We start from the raw sequence: 19,692 nt of genomic DNA on the forward strand, positions 1-19,692 counted from the left end.
GGTTCATAATATTTGGTATCCCCGTAGTAAATGACATTTGAAAGCAAAAATTAAAAAAGGGTGCTACTTGGCATAGCAACACTGTGCTCACCCATCTAACATAAGACTATATCAAATTACACCCTGGTAATTTCCAACTCGAGAAACACAGGGGATACCAAATAATATAGGCAATATAGGCTATTATATTTGGTATCCCCTAAGCGTACTGGATGTAATTTCCTATGGAATGATGTACAAAATGTGAACAGATACTGTATTCTGCTATCAAATAAAAGGCAACTTCAAGTGGTCAATGGCTAATGGGTAACCCATGGAACAAAGGGGATACTAGATATTACAGCAATGCGTGAGACCAAATATTTGGTATCCCCATAGTAAATGATGTTGGAAAGCAAAAGGAAGGGTGCTATTTGGTATAGAAACACCTTGCTCCCGCAACCAACATAAGGCGAACACAAATTGAATCCTGGTAACTTCTAACCCGAGAAACACTGTGGATACCAAATATTATAGGCCGTATAGGCTATTAAATTTGGTATCCCCTAAGGATATGGATGCAAAATCTTGTGGAATGATGTACAAAATGTGAAGAGATACTGTAGTCTGCTATCAAACAAAAGGCAAATTCAATGGTCAATGGCTAAAGGGTAACCCAGAAACACAGGGGATACGAGATATTACAGCAATGCGTGAGCCATAATATTTGGTATTCCCCTTGTAAATGATGTTGGAAAGCAAAAGGAAGTGTGCTATTTGGTATAGAAATACTGTGCTCCTCCATCAAACTTAAGGCGAGGTCAAATTGAATCCTGGTAACTTCTAACCCGAGAAACGCTGAGGATACCAAATATTATAGGCCGTATAAGCTATTATAATTGGTATCCCCTAAGGGTACCGGAGGCAGAATCTTGTGGAATGATGTACAAAATGTAAAAAGATACTATAGTCTGCTATGAAATAAAAAGCAAATTCAATTGGTCAATGGCTAAACGGTAACCCATGAAACATAGGAGATAAGACATATTATGGCAATGCGTTAGACATAATATTTGGTATCCCCACGGTAAATTATGATGGAAAGCAAAAGGAAGGGTGCTATTTGGTATAGTAATACTGTGCTCCTCCATCCAACACAAGTCGATGTCAAATTGAATCCTTGTAACTTCTAACCTGAGAAACACTGGGGATACCAAATATTATAGGCCGTATAGGCTATTATATTTGGTGTGCCCTAAGTGTACCGGATGCAAAATCTTGTGGAATGAAGTACAAAATGTGAAAAGATACTGTAGTCTGCTATCAAATAAAAGGCAAACTCATTTGGAGAATGGCTGAAGTGTAACCCATGAAACATAGGGGATACGAGATATTACAGCTATGGTTGAGCCATAAGATTTGATATCCCCATTGTAAATGATGTTGGAAAGCAAAAAGAAGGGTGCTCTTTGGTATAGGAATACTGTTCTCCCCCATCCAACATAATGCAAAGTCAAATTGAATCCTGGTAACTTCTAACCCGAGAAACACTGGGGATACCAAATATTATAGGCCGTATAGGCTATTAAATTTGGTATCCCCTAAGTGTACCGGATGCAAAATCTTGTGGAATGAAGTACAAAATGTGAAAAGATACTGTAGTCTGCTATCAAATAAAAGGCAAACTCAATTGGTCAATGGCTAAAGGGTAACCCATGAAACATAAGGGATACGAGATATTATAACAATGCGTGAACCATAGTACTTAGTATCCCCTTAGTAAATTATGTTGTAAAGCAAAAAGAAGGGTGCTATTTGCTATAGAAATACTGTGCCCCCGCATCCAACATAAGCCGAATTCAAATTGAATACTGTTAACTTCTACCCCGAGAAACATTGGAGATACCAAATATCATAGGCCATACAGGCTAATATAGTTGGTATTCCCTAAGGGTACGGTTGCAAAATCTTGTGGATTGATGTACAAAATGTGAAAAGATACTGTAGTCTGCTATCAAACAAAAGGCACTTTCAACTTTTCAATGGTTCAAGAGTAACCCATGAAACATAGGTGATACGAGATATTACAGCAATGCGTGAGCCATCATTTTTGGTATCCCCTTAGTGTATGATGTTGGAAAGAAAACTGAAGGGTGCTATTTGGTATAGAAATACTGTGCTCCTCCATCCAACATAAGGCGATGTCAAATTGAATCCTGGTATCTTCTAACCCGAGAAATGCTGGGGATATCAAATATTATAGGCCGTAAAGGCTATTATAATTGGTATCCCCTAAGGGTACCGGAGGCATAATCTTGTGGAATGATGTACAAAATGTGAAAAGATACTGTAGTCTGCTATCAAATAAAAGGCTAATTCAATTGGTCAATGGCTAAAGGGTAACCCATGAGACATAGGAGGATACGAGATACTACGGCAATGCGTGAGCAATAATATTTGGTATCCCCATAGTAAATGATGTTGGAAAGCAAAAGGAAGGGTGCTATTTGGAAAAGAAATACCTTGCTCCAGCATCCAACTTAAGGCGAAGTCAAATTGAATGCTGGTAACTTCTAAACCAAGAAACACTAGGGATACCAAATATTATAGGCCGTATAGGCTATTATATTTGGTATCCCCTAAGGGTACCGGATGCAAAATCTTGTGCAATGATGTACAAAACGTGAAAAGATACTGTAGTCTGCTATTAAACAAAATGCAATTTCAACTTTTCAATGGCTCAAGGGTAACCCATGAAACATAGGGGATACGAGATATTACAGCAATGAGTGAGCTATAATATTTGGTATACCCATATTAAATGATGTTGGAAAGCAAAAGGAAGGGTGATATTGGGAATAGAAATACTGTGCTCCCCCATGCAACATATGGTGATGTCAAATTGAATCCTGGTAACTTCTAACCCGAGAAATACACTGGGGATACCAAATATTGTAGCCGCTAAAGGCCATTATATTTGGTATCCCCTAAGGGAACCGGATGTAAAATCTTGTGGAATGATGTAAAAATGTGAGAAGGTATTGTAGTCTGTTATCAAATAAAAGGCAACTTCAACTGGTCAATGGCTAAAGGGTAACCCGTGAAACATAGGGGATAGGAGATATTACAGTAATACGTGGTTCATAATATTTGGTATCCCCGTAGTAAATGACATTTGAAAGCAAAAATTAAAAAAGGGTGCTACTTGGCATAGCAACACTGTGCTCACCCATCTAACATAAGACTATATCAAATTACACCCTGGTAATTTCCAACTCGAGAAACACAGGGGATACCAAATAATATAGGCAATATAGGCTATTATATTTGGTATCCCCTAAGCGTACTGGATGTAATTTCCTATGGAATGATGTACAAAATGTGAACAGATACTGTATTCTGCTATCAAATAAAAGGCAACTTCAAGTGGTCAATGGCTAATGGGTAACCCAGAAACACAGGGGATACGAGATATTACAGCAATGCGTGAGCCATAATATTTGGTATTCCCCTTGTAAATGATGTTGGAAAGCAAAAGGAAGTGTGCTATTTGGTATAGAAATACTGTGCTCCTCCATCAAACTTAAGGCGAGGTCAAATTGAATCCTGGTAAGTTCTAACCCGAGAAACGCTGAGGATACCAAATATTATAGGCCGTATAAGCTATTATAATTGGTATCCCCTAAGGGTACCGGAGGCAGAATCTTGTGGAATGATGTACAAAATGTAAAAAGATACTATAGTCTGCTATGAAATAAAAAGCAAATTCAATTGGTCAATGGCTAAACGGTAACCCATGAAACATAGGAGATAAGACATATTATGGCAATGCGTTAGACATAATATTTGGTATCCCCACGGTAAATTATGATGGAAAGCAAAAGGAAGGGTGCTATTTGGTATAGTAATACTGTGCTCCTCCATCCAACACAAGTCGATGTCAAATTGAATCCTTGTAACTTCTAACCTGAGAAACACTGGGGATACCAAATATTATAGGCCGTATAGGCTATTATATTTGGTGTGCCCTAAGTGTACCGGATGCAAAATCTTGTGGAATGAAGTACAAAATGTGAAAAGATACTGTAGTCTGCTATCAAATAAAAGGCAAACTCATTTGGAGAATGGCTGAAGTGTAACCCATGAAACATAGGGGATACGAGATATTACAGCTATGGTTGAGCCATAAGATTTGATATCCCCATTGTAAATGATGTTGGAAAGCAAAAAGAAGGGTGCTCTTTGGTATAGGAATACTGTTCTCCCCCATCCAACATAATGCAAAGTCAAATTGAATCCTGGTAACTTCTAACCCGAGAAACACTGGGGATACCAAATATTATAGGCCGTATAGGCTATTAAATTTGGTATCCCCTAAGAGTACGGATGCAAAATCTTGTGAAATGATATACAAAATGTGAAAAGATACTGTAGTCTGCTATCAAATAAAAGGCAAATTCAATTGGTCAGTGGCTAAAGGGTAACCCAGAAACATTGGGGATAAGAGATATTTCAGCAATGCGTGAGCCATAATATTTGGTATCCCCTAAGTAAATGATGTTGGAAATCAAATTGAAGTGTGCTATTTGGTATAGAAATACTGGCCCCTCAATCCAACATAAGGCAAAGTCAAATTGAATCCTGGTAACTTCTAACCCGAGAAACGCTGGGGATACCAAATATTATAGGCCGTAAAAGCTATTATAATTGGTATCCCCTAAGGGTACCGGAGGCAGAATCTTGTGGAATGATGTTCAAAATGTAAAAGGATACTATAGTCTGCTATCAAATAAAAGGCCAATTCAATTGGTCAATGGCTGAATGGTAACTCATGAAACATAGGGGATACGAGATATAACGGCAATGCGTGAGACATAATATTTGGTATCCCCACAGTAAATAATGTTGGAAAGCAAAAGGAAGGGTGCTATTTGGTAAAGAAATACCGTGCTCCTCCATCCATCATAAGGCAATGTCAAATTGAATCCTGGTAACTTCTAACCCGCAAAATGCTGGGGATACCAAATATTATGGACCGTATAGGCTATTATATTTGGTGTCCCCTAAGTGTACCTGATGCAAAATCTTGTGGAATGAAGTACAAAATCTGAAAAGATACTGCAGTCTGCTATCAAATACAAGGCAAACTCAATTGGTCAATGGCTAAAGGGTAACCCATGAAACATAGGGGATACGAGATATTATGGCAATGCGTGAGCCATAGTATTTGGTATCCCTTTAGTAAATGGTGTTGGAAAGCAAAAGGAAGGGTGCTATTTGCTATAGAAATACTGTGCTCCCACATCCAACATAAGGCGAATTCAAATTGAATACTGCTAACATCTAACCCAAGAAACACTGGGGATACCAAATATTATAGGCCGTATAGGCTATTATATTTGGTATCCCCTAAGGGGTACGGATGCAAAATCTTCTGGACTGATGTATAACATGTGAAAAGATACTGTAGTCTGCTATCAAACAAAAGGCAATTTCAACTATTCAATAGCTCAAGGGTAACCCATGAAACATAGGGGATACGAGATATTACAGCAATGGTTGAGCCATAAGATTTGATATCCCCATAGTAAATGATGTTGGAAAGGTGAAGGAAGGGTGCTCTTTGGTATAGGAATACTGTTCTCCCCAATCCAACATATTGCGAAGTCCAATTGAATCCTGGTAACTTCTAACCCGAGAAACACTGGGGATACCAAATATTATAGGCCGTATAGCCTATTAGATTTGGTATCCCCTAAGGATACGGATGCAAAATCTTGTGAAATGATGTACAAAATCTGAAAAGATACTGTAGTCTGCTATCAAATAAACAGCAAATTCAATTGGTCAATGGCTGAATGGTAATCCAGAAACATAGGGGATACGAGCTATTACAGCAATGAGTGAGCCATATTATTTGGTATCCCCCTAGTAAATGATGTTGGAAAGCAAAAGCAAGTGTGATATTTGGTATAGAAATAATGTGCCCCTCCATCCAACATAAGGCAATGTCAAATTGAATCCTGGTAACTTCTAACCCGAGAAACTCTGGGGATACCAAATATTATGGACCGTTTAGGCTAATATATTTGGTGTCCCCTAAGTGTACAGGATGCAAAATCTTGTGGAATGAAGTACAAAATGTAAAAAGATACTATAGTCTGCTATCAAATAAAAGGCAAATTCAATTGGTCAATGGCTAAAGGGTAACCCATGAAACATAGGGGATGTGAGATATTACGGCAATGCGTGAGACATAATATTTGGTATCCCCATAGTAAATGATGTTGGAAAGCAAAAGGAAGGGTGCTATTTGGTATAGAAATACCTTGCTCCAGCATCCAACATAAGGCGACGTCAAATTTTATGCTGGTAACTTCTAACCCGAGAAACACTAGGGATCCCAAATATTATAGGCCGTATAGGCTATTATATTTGGTATCCCCTAAGGCTACCGGATGCAAAATCTTGTGGAATGATGTACAAAATGTGAAAAGATACTGTAGTCTGCTATTAAACAAAAGGCAATTTCAACTTCTCAATGGCTCAAGGGTAACCCATGAAACATAAGGGATACGAGATATTATAGCAATGCGTGAACCATAGTACTTGGTATCCCCTTAGTAAATTATGTTGTAAAGCAAAAAGAAGAGTGCTATTTGCTATAGAAATACTGTGCTCCCGCATACAACATAAGGCAATTCAAATTGAATACTGTTAACATCTAACCCGAGAAACAGTGGGGATACCAAATATTATAGGCCATATAAGCTATAATATTTGGAATCCCCTAAGGGTACCAGATGCAAAATCTTGAGGAATGATGTACAAATTGTGATATGATACTGTAGTCTGCTATCAAATAAAAGGCAAACTCAATTGGTCAATGGCTAAAGGGTAACCCATGAAACATAGTGGATACGACATATTATGGCAATGCATGTGCCATAGTATTTGGTATCCCCTTAGTAAATGATGTTGTAAAGCAAAAAGAAGGGTGCTATTTGCTATAGAAATACTGTGCCCCCGCATCCAACATAAGGCGAATTCAAATTGAATACTGTTAACTTCTACCCCGAGAAACATTGGAGATACCAAATATCATAGGCCATACAGGCAATTATTGTTGGTATTCCCTAAGGGTACGGTTGCAAAATCTTGTGGATTGATGTACAAAATGTGAAAAGATACTGTAGTCTGCTATCAAACAAAAGGCAATTTCAACTTTTAATGGTTTAAGGGTAACCCATGTAACATAGGTGATACGAGATATTACAGCAATGCGTGAGCCATCATTTTTGGTATCCCCATAGTGTATGATGTTGGAAAGAAAAATGAAGGGTGCTATTTGGTATAGAAATACTGTGCTCCTCCATCCAACATAAAGCGATGTCAAATTGAATCCTGTTATCTTGTAACCCGAGAAATGCTGGGGATACCAAATATTATAGGCCGTAAAGGCTATTATAATTGGTATCCCCTAAGGGTACCGGAGGCATAATCTTGTGGAATGATGTACAAAATGTGAAAAGATACTGTAGTCTGCTATCAAATAAAAGGCTAATTCAATTGGTCAATGGCTAAAGGGTAACCCATAAGACATAGGGGGATACGAGATATTACGGCAATGCGTGAGCAATAATATTTGGTATCCCCATAGTAAATGATGTTGGAAAGCAAAAGGAAGGGTGCTATTTGGTATAGAAATACCTTGCTCCAGCATCCAACATAAGGCGAAGTCAAATTGAATGCTGGTAACTTCTAAACCGAGAAACACTAGGGATACCAAATATTATAGGCCGTATAGGCTATTATATTTGTGTAGTGATCAAATCCATTCAGTAGTGATGATTTAAATAGGTTTATTGAATGGTGGTACAAGATCACAAGTAGATTAGATTAAGATAGAATAAAGACCAAGTCTAGATCAGATAAAGACCCCACCAGGAGCAGCCAGCAGGCAGCTCAGCCCCAGTCAACTGACATTACTCACTGGAGATTCCCAACATTCTGACTGCATCATCACATGAACATTCCACTGGTGGTAGACTGGCATTGCATCAACATTAGCAAGATATAACATATCTCCCTTTCTTTACCGAAAAACAGAAAACTAGAAACATAAGAGAAAACCTGAGAATGTGACAGCAAAGTGATTATAGAAAACAAGGAGAACAACGATCATAGAATGTGACAGCATAGTGATTATAGAAAACAAAGAGAACAACGATCATAGAAAACAGTGTGAGAACAGTCATGGAGAAAATAACCAGAAAGAAGACTCCAACATAGAAACCAACATAGAAAAACAACGATAGAAACATCATCCCATCTTGCAACGAGAAAATAAACGAATGTAGAAACTCCAAAAGACTGCCCCAATACATACCCACTGGCCAGAACAGGAATGTAAAAAAAGCAGAAGAGGAATGAACCAACAAAACTTAGAGCTACAGGATGTGGAAAACACAAAGAAAGAAAACACGGTAAAAACCTAGAAAATGCAGAATCCACAAACAACACAAGAACTCTGAAGGAAACAGAAAAGAACATAGAAACAACAAAGAGAAAATACAAGAGTAATTCCCCTTCTAAACACCACCATCTTACAGCAATGACAAAAAATTGTAATGCAAAGATAACAGTGCAAAATAGCAAATAAGATATAATTTCAACAAAGCATACTTAGCATTGAAAATTTGAAATATATTCAAAATAAAGTAAGCTAAGTATGTGAACTAAACTGGATGGGTAAGAACCCTTGACAAATCTCTTCAAAATAGCGATGTGTTGTGCACAAAACTGGAAACACTACCTACACTAAAATAAATGTAAAACAAACATTGTGTGGGAAACTCCACCGTGCACCGAAGACGTAACTGTGTTCAGGTCGAAACCCACACTTATGCAACAGGACTGAAACCCTTACATAAAATTGACAGTGTGTGTGTGTGGGTCGGAACCCCCACATATGCAACCGGACTGAAACCCTTGCAATAGAATTGACAGTGTTTGGGTCGGAACCCACACTTATGCAACCGGACTGAAACCCTTGCATAAAATTGACAGTGTTTTGAGTCGGAACCCATAAAATTGATTCATGCGAAAGGACTGTAACCTTTGCATAGATACACCTTGTAGACAGGTAGATTCGAAAACGTACTGGTAAAACCCGTAAATTGATTTATGCGGAAACACTGTAACCTACGCATAATTGCCCGTGTCATGGACTAGTCGAAAATGGAACAAAACCCCTTTACAACATGTATGACAATAAAAACTAGTAGTACATTTGTTCACGTTCCATATGACAGTCTGTCAAGGTGTGTGCAACCTCTGAAAAACTAGTGACAATGCAAAACCTGCATACCTTTGTGACAAAAGGATGGCTGTCTCTGACTATGCTTGATGTAGGAAAGAGAACGTGGATTAAAATACATTCAATATAAATACATTCACGTCATAATACATTTTGTCAGTAGATGGCAGCACAACACATGGCAGTGTATATAGAAAAGCTTAAATAGATTTCACACACTAGAACAAACCTGAACTGCACTCGTAAAAAAAAACATGCCACCTCGAAAAACGAGTCACTGCCCATGTTATGAGCATATGTACAACCTCAACAGATTTTACTCATCCAAACAAGAAATTGACATGGAGAACGTAGATTAAATGCTGCAGACTGTCTTAAGAAGAAAAGTACCTTGCGACTCAACTGGTGACAAACTGCAGGAAAACACAAAATGTGTAAACCTTGCTCCCACTGCGTAAACCTTGCTCCCACTGCGGTACTCAGGAAGGATAGAGCTTCAATTTACTAAACTGCAACCATTTCAACTGACCAACTGGTGTTAGATGAGACAGAGTTGAAAGAGTGCAAAGTTCCGGTGGACACAAAATGTCGGCACGTAAATTGACGTAAGGAAGTAAGGTTCACGGCAGAAAAGTGCACCAAGAATTCCCAAGCAGCTGCAGTGACGCTTAGGATAAACGTCACAGAAACACGAAGGAAAAAGGCAGCAAGACTGACGGTAAGAGCGCGAGAAGCCTCTGTGTGAGCTCGAGCTAATATTTAAACGTGTGGCAAATGTCGTTTAACTGCCATGGTCTGGGAAGGCATGGGGCCCAAAATTAACTATTAAAAAAAAACCCCGACCCCCAAACAAACCAAAAATAACATGATCTCTACAAAACAGCTCCCACACACTGACTAACACCATAAATTGAAGCGAGTGTTTCTGTGCACCTCTTGTGTGAATTCACAGTAGAAAACATCCACGGCTAGCTGCATATTGAAAAAAGTTCTCGTTGTTATGCAAAATCACGTAGTGAATTGTGCATAAATTTTAAAACGCACACAGCACATGAAGTGACTCATCAGGCACCTCCAAAGTAGCGCAAACACCTGGCAAAGGACGGATTTGGAGCAAGGCACATACATGTCCATGTAAATCTTGATGTGTGCTTCGTCCATGTAGCTTGTAGACCGTTGAAAGTAATTTCCTAACAATAGACTTTCCTCGCAGGTGCAGTACTTTTGATTGCATGTGACATCGTTGCCTTTGAAGTACAAATAGAGTTGAAAAGCCTTGAGTTGAACAAACGCCGTAGCCATGGAAGAAACAGAGTTTTCTTGTTGTAGTGTGAAAAACAGGGAGAGGCAGGAGCTGCTAAGAGAGTTGAAATGGTAGTTAGCGTTGAGGACACTCAGCGGTGTGTAGATTTGAACTGGCACTTCGAGTCGAAGACACTGCACTGTGTGTAGATTGAGACTGTAACTGGCACTTTGAATTGAAGACGCTCTGCGCTGTGAAGGTTGGAACTGGCACTTGATTTGAAAACGCACGTACTGTGGTGACAGGAACTGGAGTTTTGAATTGAAAGTACAGCAATAGACACGTAGCAAAAGCTGGAAAGTAGATGCCCAAGACTGAGTGTAAACTTCTCAGGCGGTTTTCCTCACTGGAACAACTGACAGACAGTATTTCCCATACGTTAGGCTTACCCTCACATGAAGGCGCAGCATCGATAGAAGACGTTGAAAGTGTTGGCAGGCTTACTCTCACTGAGGGCACAGCACTTGCGCAAACACAAAGGAACAACTGGCAGACTGGTAGTGGGCGACCGATGGGAGGTCACTGGTGGGGTCAGGATGCCAGTTGAGATGACTTGAGTTGAGTTGATATTTTGAAGTTGCTTGAAGATCTTGAAGAGGTGACAGGAGTAGGTCCTTGAAGTAAAATCGTCGCCAAAATTCTGTAGTGATCAAATCCATTCAGTAGTGATGATTTAAATAGGTTTATTGAATGGTGGTACAAGGTCACAAGTAGATTAGATTAAGATAGAATAAAGACCAAGTCTAGATCAGATAAAGACCCCACCAGGAGCAGCCAGCAGGCAGCTCAGCCCCAGTCAACTGACATTACTCACTGGAGATTCCCAACATTCTGACTGCATCATCACATGAACATTCCACTGGTGGTAGACTGGCATTGCATCAACATTAGCAAGATATAACAATTTGGTATCCCCTAAGGGTACGGATGCAAAATCTTGTGGAATGATGTACAAAATGTGAAGAGATACTGTAGTCTGCTATCAAATAAAAGGCAAATTCAATGGTCAATGGCTAAAGGGTAACCCAGAAACACAGGGGATACGAGATATTACAGCAATGCGTGAGCCATAATATTTGGTATTCCCATTGTAAATGATGTAGGAAAGCAAAAGGAAGTGTGCTATTTGGTATAGAAATACTGTGCTCCTCCATCCAACTTAAGGCAAGGTCAAATTGAATCCTGGTAACTTCTAACCCGAGAAACGCTCAGGATACCAAATATTATAGGCCGTATAAGCTATTATAATTGGTATCCCCTAAGGGTACCGGAGGCAAAATCTTGTGGAATGATGTTCAAAATGTAAAAGGATACTATAGTCTGCTATCAAATAAAAGGCCAATTCAATTGGTCAATGGCTGAATGGTAACTCATGAAACATAGGGGATACGAGATATTACAGCAATGCGTGAGACATAATATTTGGTATCTCCACAGTAAATGATGTTGGAAAGCAAAAGGAAGGGTGCTATTTGGTAAAGAAATACCGTGCTCCTCCATCCATCATAAGGCGATGTCAAATTGAATCCTGGTAACTTCTAACCCGCAAAATGCTGGGGATACCAAATATTATGGACCGTATAGGCTCTTATATTTGGTGTCCCCTAAGTGTACCCGATGCAAAATCTTGTGGAATGAAGTACAAGATCTGAAAAGATACTGCAGTCTGCTATCAAATACAAGGCAAACTCAATTGGTCAATGGCTAAAGGGTAACCCATGAAACATAGGGGATACGAGATATTATGGCAATGCGTGAGCCATAGTATTTGGTATCCCTTTAGTAAATGGTGTTGGAAAGCAAAAGGAAGGGTGCTATTTGCTACAGAAATACTGTACTCCCACATCCAACATAAGGCGAATTCAAATTGAATACTGCTAACGTCTAACCCAAGAAACACTGGGGATACCAAATATTATAGGCCGTATAGGCTATTATAGTTGGTATCCCCTAAGGGGTACGGATGCAAAATCTTCTGGACTGATGTATAACATGTGAAGAGATACTGTAGTCTGCAATCAAACAAAAGGCAATTTCAACTATTCAATGGCTAAAGGGTAACCCATGAAACATAGGGGATACGAGATATTACAGCATTACGTGGGTCATAATATTTGGTATCCCCGTAGTAAACGACATTTGAAAGCAAAAAAAAAAAGGGTGATACTTGGCATAGCAACACTGTGCTCACCCATCCAACATAAGTCTATATCAAATTAGACCCTGGTAATTTCCAACTCGAGAAACACAGCGGATACCAAATAATATAGGCCATACAGGCTATTATATTTAGTATCCCCTAAGCGTACTGGATGTAATTTCCTATGGAATGATGTACAAAATGTGAAAAGATACTGTATTCTGCTATCAAATAAAAGGCAACCTCAAGTGGTCAATGGCTAAAGGGTAACCCATGGAACGTAGGGGATACTAGATATTACAGCAATGCATGAGACCAAATATTTGGTATCCCCATAGTAAATGATGTTGTAAAGCAAAAGGAAGGGTGCTTATTGACAAATGAATACTATGCTAAGCCATCCAACGGTAGACCATATCAAATTGAATCTTTGTAAGTTCTTACCCAAGAAGCACAAGGGATACCAAGTTTTATAGGTGGTTGAGTGCATTATATATGGTAACAGGTACTACAGCAATGCAGAAGCTGTAATATGTGGTATCCCCATAGTGTATGATATTGGAAAGAAAAAGGAAGGGTGCTATTTGGTATAGAAATACTGTGCTCCTCCATCCAACATAAGGCGATGTCAAATTGAATCCTGGTAACTTCTAACCCGAGAAATGCTAGGGATACCAAATATTATAGGCCGTAAAGGCTATTATATTTGGTATCCTCTAAGGGTACCAGAGGCATAATCTTGTGGAATGATGTACAACATGTGAAAAGTCTGCTATCAAATAAAAGGCATATTCAATTGGTCAATGGCTAAAGGGTAACCCATGAAACATAGGGGACACGAGATATTACGGAAATGCGTGAGCCATAATATTTGGTATCCCCACAGTAAATGATGTTGGAAAGCAAAAGGAAGGGTGCTATTCGGTATAGAAATACCTTGCTCCTGCATCCAACATAAGGCAAAGTCAAATAGAATGCTGGTAACTTCTAACCCGAGAAACACTGGGGATTCTAACTATTATAGGCCGAATCATCTATTAAAGTTGGTATCCCCTAAGGGTACGGATGCAAAATCTTGTGGATTGATGTATAAAAATTTGAAAAGATACTGTAGTCTGCTATCAAACAAAGGCAATTTCTGCTAATTAATAACTAAAGGGTGACCCATGAAACATAGGGGATACGAGATATTACAGCAATGCGTGAGCCATAATATTTGGTATCCCCATGGTAAATTATGTTGGAAAGCAAAAGGAAGGGTGCTAGTTGGTATACAAATACTGTGCTCCTCCATCCAACATAATGCGATGTCAAATTGAATCCTGGTAACTTCTAACCCAAGAAACTCCGGGGATACCAGATATTAGAGGCCGTATAGGCTATTATATTTGGTATCCTCTAAGGATACCGGATGGAAAATCTTGTGGAATGATGTACAAAATGTGAAATGATACTGTAGTCTGCTATCAAATAAAAGGCAAATTCAATTGGTCAATGGCTAAAGGGTAACCCATGAAATATAGGGGAAAAGAGATATCATGGCAATGCGCGAGTCATAATATTTGGTATCCCCACAGTAAATGATGTTGGAAAGCAAAAGGAAGGGTGCTATTTGGTATGCAAACACCTTTCTCCCGCATCCAACATAAGGCGAAGTCAAATTGAATACTGGTAACTCCTAACCCGAAAAACAGTGGGGAAACCAAATATTATAGGCCATATAGGCTATTATATTTGGTATCCCCTAAGGGTACCAGACGCAAAATCTTGTGGAATGATGTACAAAATGTGAAATGATACTGTAGTCTGCTATCAAATAAAAGGCAAATTCAATTGGTCAATGGTTAAAGGGTACCCCATGAAACATAGGGGAAACGAGATATTACGGCAATGCGTGAGCCATAGTATTTGGTATCCCCACAGTAAATGATGTTGGAAAGCAAAAGGAAGGGTGCTATTTGGTATAGAAAAACCTTGCTCCCGCAACCAACATAAGGCGAACACAAATTGAATCCTGGTAACTTCTAACCCGAGAAACACTGTGGGTACCAAATATTATAGGCCGTATAGGCTATTAAATTTGGTGTCCCCTAAGGATACGGATGCAAAATCTTGTGGAATGATGTACAAAATGTGAAGAGATACTGTAGTCTGCTATCAAATAAAAGGCAAATTCAATGGTCAATGGCTAAAGGGTAAACCAGAAACACAGGGGATACAAGATATTGCTGCAATGCGTGAGCCATAATATTTGGTATTCCCCTAGTAAATGATGTTGGAAAGCAAAAGGAAGTGTGCTATTTGGTATAGAAATACTGTGCTCCTCCATCCAACATAAGGCGAGGTCAAATTGGATCCTGGTAACTTCTAACCCGAGAAACGCTGAGGATACCAAATATTATAGGCCGTATAAGCTATTATAATTGGTATCCCCTAAGGGTACCGGAGGCAGAATCTTGTGAAATGATGTACAAAATGTAAAAAGATACTATAGTCTGCTATGAAATAAAAAGCAAATTCAATTGGTCAATGGCTAAACCGTAACCCATGAAATATAGGGGATAAGCTTATGGCAATGCGTTAGACATAATATTTGGTATCCCCACGGTAAGTGATGATGGAAAGCAAAAGGAAGGGTGCTATTTGGTACAGTAATACTGTGCTCCTCCATCCAACACAAGTCGATGTCAAATTGAATCCTTGTAACTTCTAACCCGAGAAACACTGGGGATACCAAATATTATAGGCAGTATAGGCTATTATATTTGGTGTGCCCTAAGTGTACCGGATGCAAAATCTTGTGGAATGAAGGACAAAATGTGAAAAGATACTGTAGTCTGCTATCAAATAAAAGGCAAACTCAATTGGTGAATGGCTGAAGTGTAACCCATGAAACATAGGGGATACGAGATATTACAGCTATGGTTGAGCCATAAGATTTGATATCCCCATAGTAAATGATGTTGGAAAGCAAAAAGAAGGGTGTTCTTTGGTATAGGAATACTGTTCTCCCCCATCCAAGATAATGTGAAGTCAAATTGAATCCTGGTAACTTCTAACCCGAGAAACACTGGGGATACCAAATATTATAGGCTGTAAAGGCTATTAAATTTGGTATCCCCTAAGGATACGGATGCAAAATCTTGTGAAATGATGTACGAAATGTGAAAAGATACTGTAGTCTGCTATCAAATAAATGGCAAATTCAGTTGGTCAGTGGCTAAAGGGTAACCCAGAAACATAGGGGATACGAGATATTACAGCAATGCGTGAGCCATAATATTTGGTATCCCCCAAGTAAATGATGTTGGAAATCAAAAGGAAGTGTGCTATTTGGTATAGAAATACTGGCCCCTCCATCCAACATAAGGCAATGTCAAATTGAATCCTGGTAACTTCTAAGCCGAGAAACGCTGCGGATACCAAATATTATAGGCCATATAAGCTATTATAATTGGTATCCCCTAAGGGTACCGGAGGCAGAATCTTGTAGAATGATGTACAAAATGTAAAAAGATACTATAGTCTGCTATCAAATAAAAGGCAAATTCAATTGGTCAATGGCTGAATGGTAACTTATGAAACATAGGGGATACGAGATATTACGGCAATGCGTGAGACATAATATTTGGTATCCCCACAGTAAATGATGTTGGAAAGCAAAAGGAAGGGTGCTATTTGGTAAAGAAATACCGTGCTCCTCCATCCAACATAAGGCGATGTCAAATTGAATCCTGGTAACTTCTAACCCGCAAAATGCTGGGGATACCAAATATTATGGACCGAATAGGCTATTATATTTGGTGTCCCCTAAGTGTACCCGATGCAAAATCTTGTGGAATGAAGTACAAAATCTGAAAATATACTGTAGTCTACTATCAAATACAAGGCAAACTCAATTGGTCAATGGCTAAAGAGTAACCCATGAAACATAGGGGATACGAGATATTATGGCAATGCGTGAGCCATAGTATTTGGTATCCCTTTAGTAAATGGTGTTGTAAAGAAAAAGAAGGGTGCTATTTGCTTTAGAAATACTGTGCTCCTCCATCCAACATAAGGCGATGTCAAATTGAAACCTGGTAACTTTTTACAGGAGAAACTCTGGGGATACCAAATATTAATGACCGTCTAGGCTATTATATTTGGTGTCCCCTAAGTGTACCGGATGCAAAATCTTGTGGAATGAAGTACAAAATGTGAAAAGATACTGTAGTCTGCTATCAAATAAAAGGCAAACTCAATTGGTCAATGGCTAAAGGGTAACCCATGAAACATAAGGGATACGAGATATTTTAGCAATGCGTGAACCATAGTACTTGGTATCCCCTTAGTAAATGATGTTGTAAAGCAAAAAGAAGAGTGCTATTTGCTGTAGAAATACTGTGCTCCCGCATCCAACATAAGGCAAATTCAAATTGAATACTGTTAACATCTAACCCGAGAAACACTGGAGATACCAAATAATATAGGCCGTATTGGCTATTATAGTTGGTATCCCCTAAGGGTACGGAGGAAAAAGCTTGTGGACTGATGTACAAAATGTGAAAAGATACTGTAGTCTGATATCAAACAAAAGGCAATTTCAACTTTTCAATGCCTCAAGGATAACCCATGAAACATAGTAGATACAAGATATTACCACATGGCCACATGTCAGCCCCTGGTAAATGGTACCCTAGGTACCCAGGGCCTTGTGACCAGGGAAGGCCTCTAAGGGCTGCAGCACTTGTTGTGCCACCCTTAGAGGCCCTGTACCCTAACACACACACACTGTCCTTGCAGGCTGAGTGTCTGGGTACAAGACAAAACAGAGAGTCGATATGGCACACATCCCTGTGTGCCATGCTCACCACCTACACTGCCCTGTCATACATCAGCCACCCCTCTAGCTGGGTGCCCTATGCCAGTGGTGTGGGCACAGGAGCATGAGCCTTGTGCCCCTACAGCACTCAGGTCCATTCCTGGGCACTGTAAGTGCAGTGCTGCCATTTAAGAGTACATGGTGCTGAGAGATCGTCAAACACGAACTCCACAGCACCATAATGGCAACACTGAAGACTGAGAAGTTTAGTATCAAACTTCTCAGCACATTAAACCCACACTGATGCCAGTGTGGGATTTAATGTACCAAGGACCCCAGAGGGCATCTTAGAGATGCCCCCTGAAACCTAACCTACAATCCACGTCTGGTCTGGGAGACTGCCTAGGCTGCCACACAGCAGACATGTTGCTGGACCCCTGGGTAGGAGAGCCCCTGCTCTCCTGGGCCTCCAACAATGCACATCCTGGGCAAGGTGCTAGATCTCCTCCCCCAGGATGGGCAGGGGGAAGCTTCAAAGGCATTCCGCCTCTGTGAGCTTCCCCAGGCCACTGGCAGCCCCCACTCTGGCGGGAAGCCTGGCCGGAAACCCCAAATAAGGAAAGGGGATGTGCCACCCTGCCAACCCCACCCCTCAGGTGGGGAAGGCGAGGAGAAGCACATCTCTGGGCACTCGCCATCTTGAAGATGGGAGGCCCTACCCAATCAGGACTAGGCTACTGCCCCCTTCCACAGGAGAGAGGCAGGATAGGGGGTGTACCCACCCCAGGACAGGGACCCATTGGTCCCTGCCCTTCACCTACCTGTAACACCCCTAAATCTAGTATTTAGGGGCACCCTAAACCTTTCTTCCCCAGATTCCAGATTCCGAAATACAAAGAAGAGCAAGAAGAAAGAAGACCTGCCCTGCAGCTGCTAAGAAGAGGAAGACACCAACTGCTTTGGCCCCAGCCCTACCTGCCTGTCGACCCTCGAACCTTCTCCTGCCACTACCCAGCACCTCTTGTGGCCAGCAACCTCACAAACCCCGGAGGACCTGGCTACCTTTTGGCTCTAAGCACCTGGGACTCCCATGAGTAGAGGCTCTACTCAAAATCAGCTTCTAATCCCTGGCATCAGCCCGGAACCGCGAACCCTGCACACTCTGCACCCGCCAAGCCTGGCCTGTGCCGGAGTGAACAAAGACCACGAGGACGACCCCCCGGCGACTGTGACCCCGAGTCTGGCACCCAAGGACTTCCCTCGACGCTCCTGGCGACACCTGCAGCCTCAGAGCCAGGTACCCCTCCAACCGCGATCAACAGAGGGTAAGATTTCCCGACACCAAAAGGCACCCCTGCACCCGGCGCCCTGCGGCCCCCTGTGCCCAACTTCTGGGTACCTACCTATCCTCCAACTACCCAACTTACCTCTCGAAGTGGTGGTGGCACCCGAAGAAACTTCGTCCCCGAGCTTGCAGTCTTTTTCTAAACCGGAGCTTTCCCGTTGAAACCAATTGAGTGCCCGAAGGCTCAAAAGCACCCTGCACCCAGCCGCCCGAGGGGCCCTGGTAGCGTAACCTTTGCAGCTATCTACTTCCCCATTTGCCCTGAGCAAGTGACCTGGAGCCCAGCTCCCACAGCCGCGTGGCCTGCTAGTCAGCAGCCACCAACCAAGGCCCCTCTGCCTCCCGTAGGATAACACCTGGCCTAACTCACTGTGCACCCGGCTGCCCCTGTGACGCTGAGGCTGTAACAACTGTACCTACCTGACCCTGGGAGACCCCTCAGTCTGTGCCCAGAACCTTAACTTTGCCAGTCCAGTACTTACCTGAAAGCCAATAACAATTTTCTCCATAGGGTAACATTGACTGGTTTCTTCTGAAATTTCTTCTAAGTGTGGAGTTTTCAAAACTTAAAATATTCACCAAAAATCAGCCGAGTAACGAAAACGAAAATACTCACCTGCTATTAGGTGAGCTCCCAGTGCTGGATCTTGGTGCCATGCACTGACCCTGAAAAATATTCACAACCATACTTACCAGTAACCCAATTTTCTTCCATAGGGAATCATTGTCTGTTTTTCCAGTGAAAATTCTTCTGTCGATTTTTGCAAACTTCAAATATTCTTTAAAAATCGTACAATCTGTG

General features: G+C 40.8%; 1 protein-coding gene across 5 annotated transcripts in view; it reads right to left on the bottom strand.

Annotated features, from left to right (window-relative positions):
* Nucleotides 1-19,692, bottom strand: part of SALL2 (spalt like transcription factor 2) — a 673,107-nt gene that overhangs the window by 331,655 nt on the left and 321,760 nt on the right. The window contains exon 1 of one of the 5 annotated variants that reach the window (XM_085650605.1): nucleotides 9,689-9,865. The exons of the other annotated variants lie outside the window; for them this stretch is intronic. The gene's annotated coding sequence lies outside the window, so the exon portion shown is untranslated. Of the gene's footprint in view, nucleotides 1-9,688; nucleotides 9,866-19,692 lie in introns of those variants that run through there. 5 annotated transcript variants of the gene reach the window in all.

This window comes from Triturus cristatus, chromosome 1_1 (assembly GCF_964204655.1).
Source record: "Triturus cristatus chromosome 1_1, aTriCri1.1, whole genome shotgun sequence".
In the NCBI taxonomy this organism is placed as follows: Eukaryota; Metazoa; Chordata; class Amphibia; order Caudata; family Salamandridae; genus Triturus; species Triturus cristatus.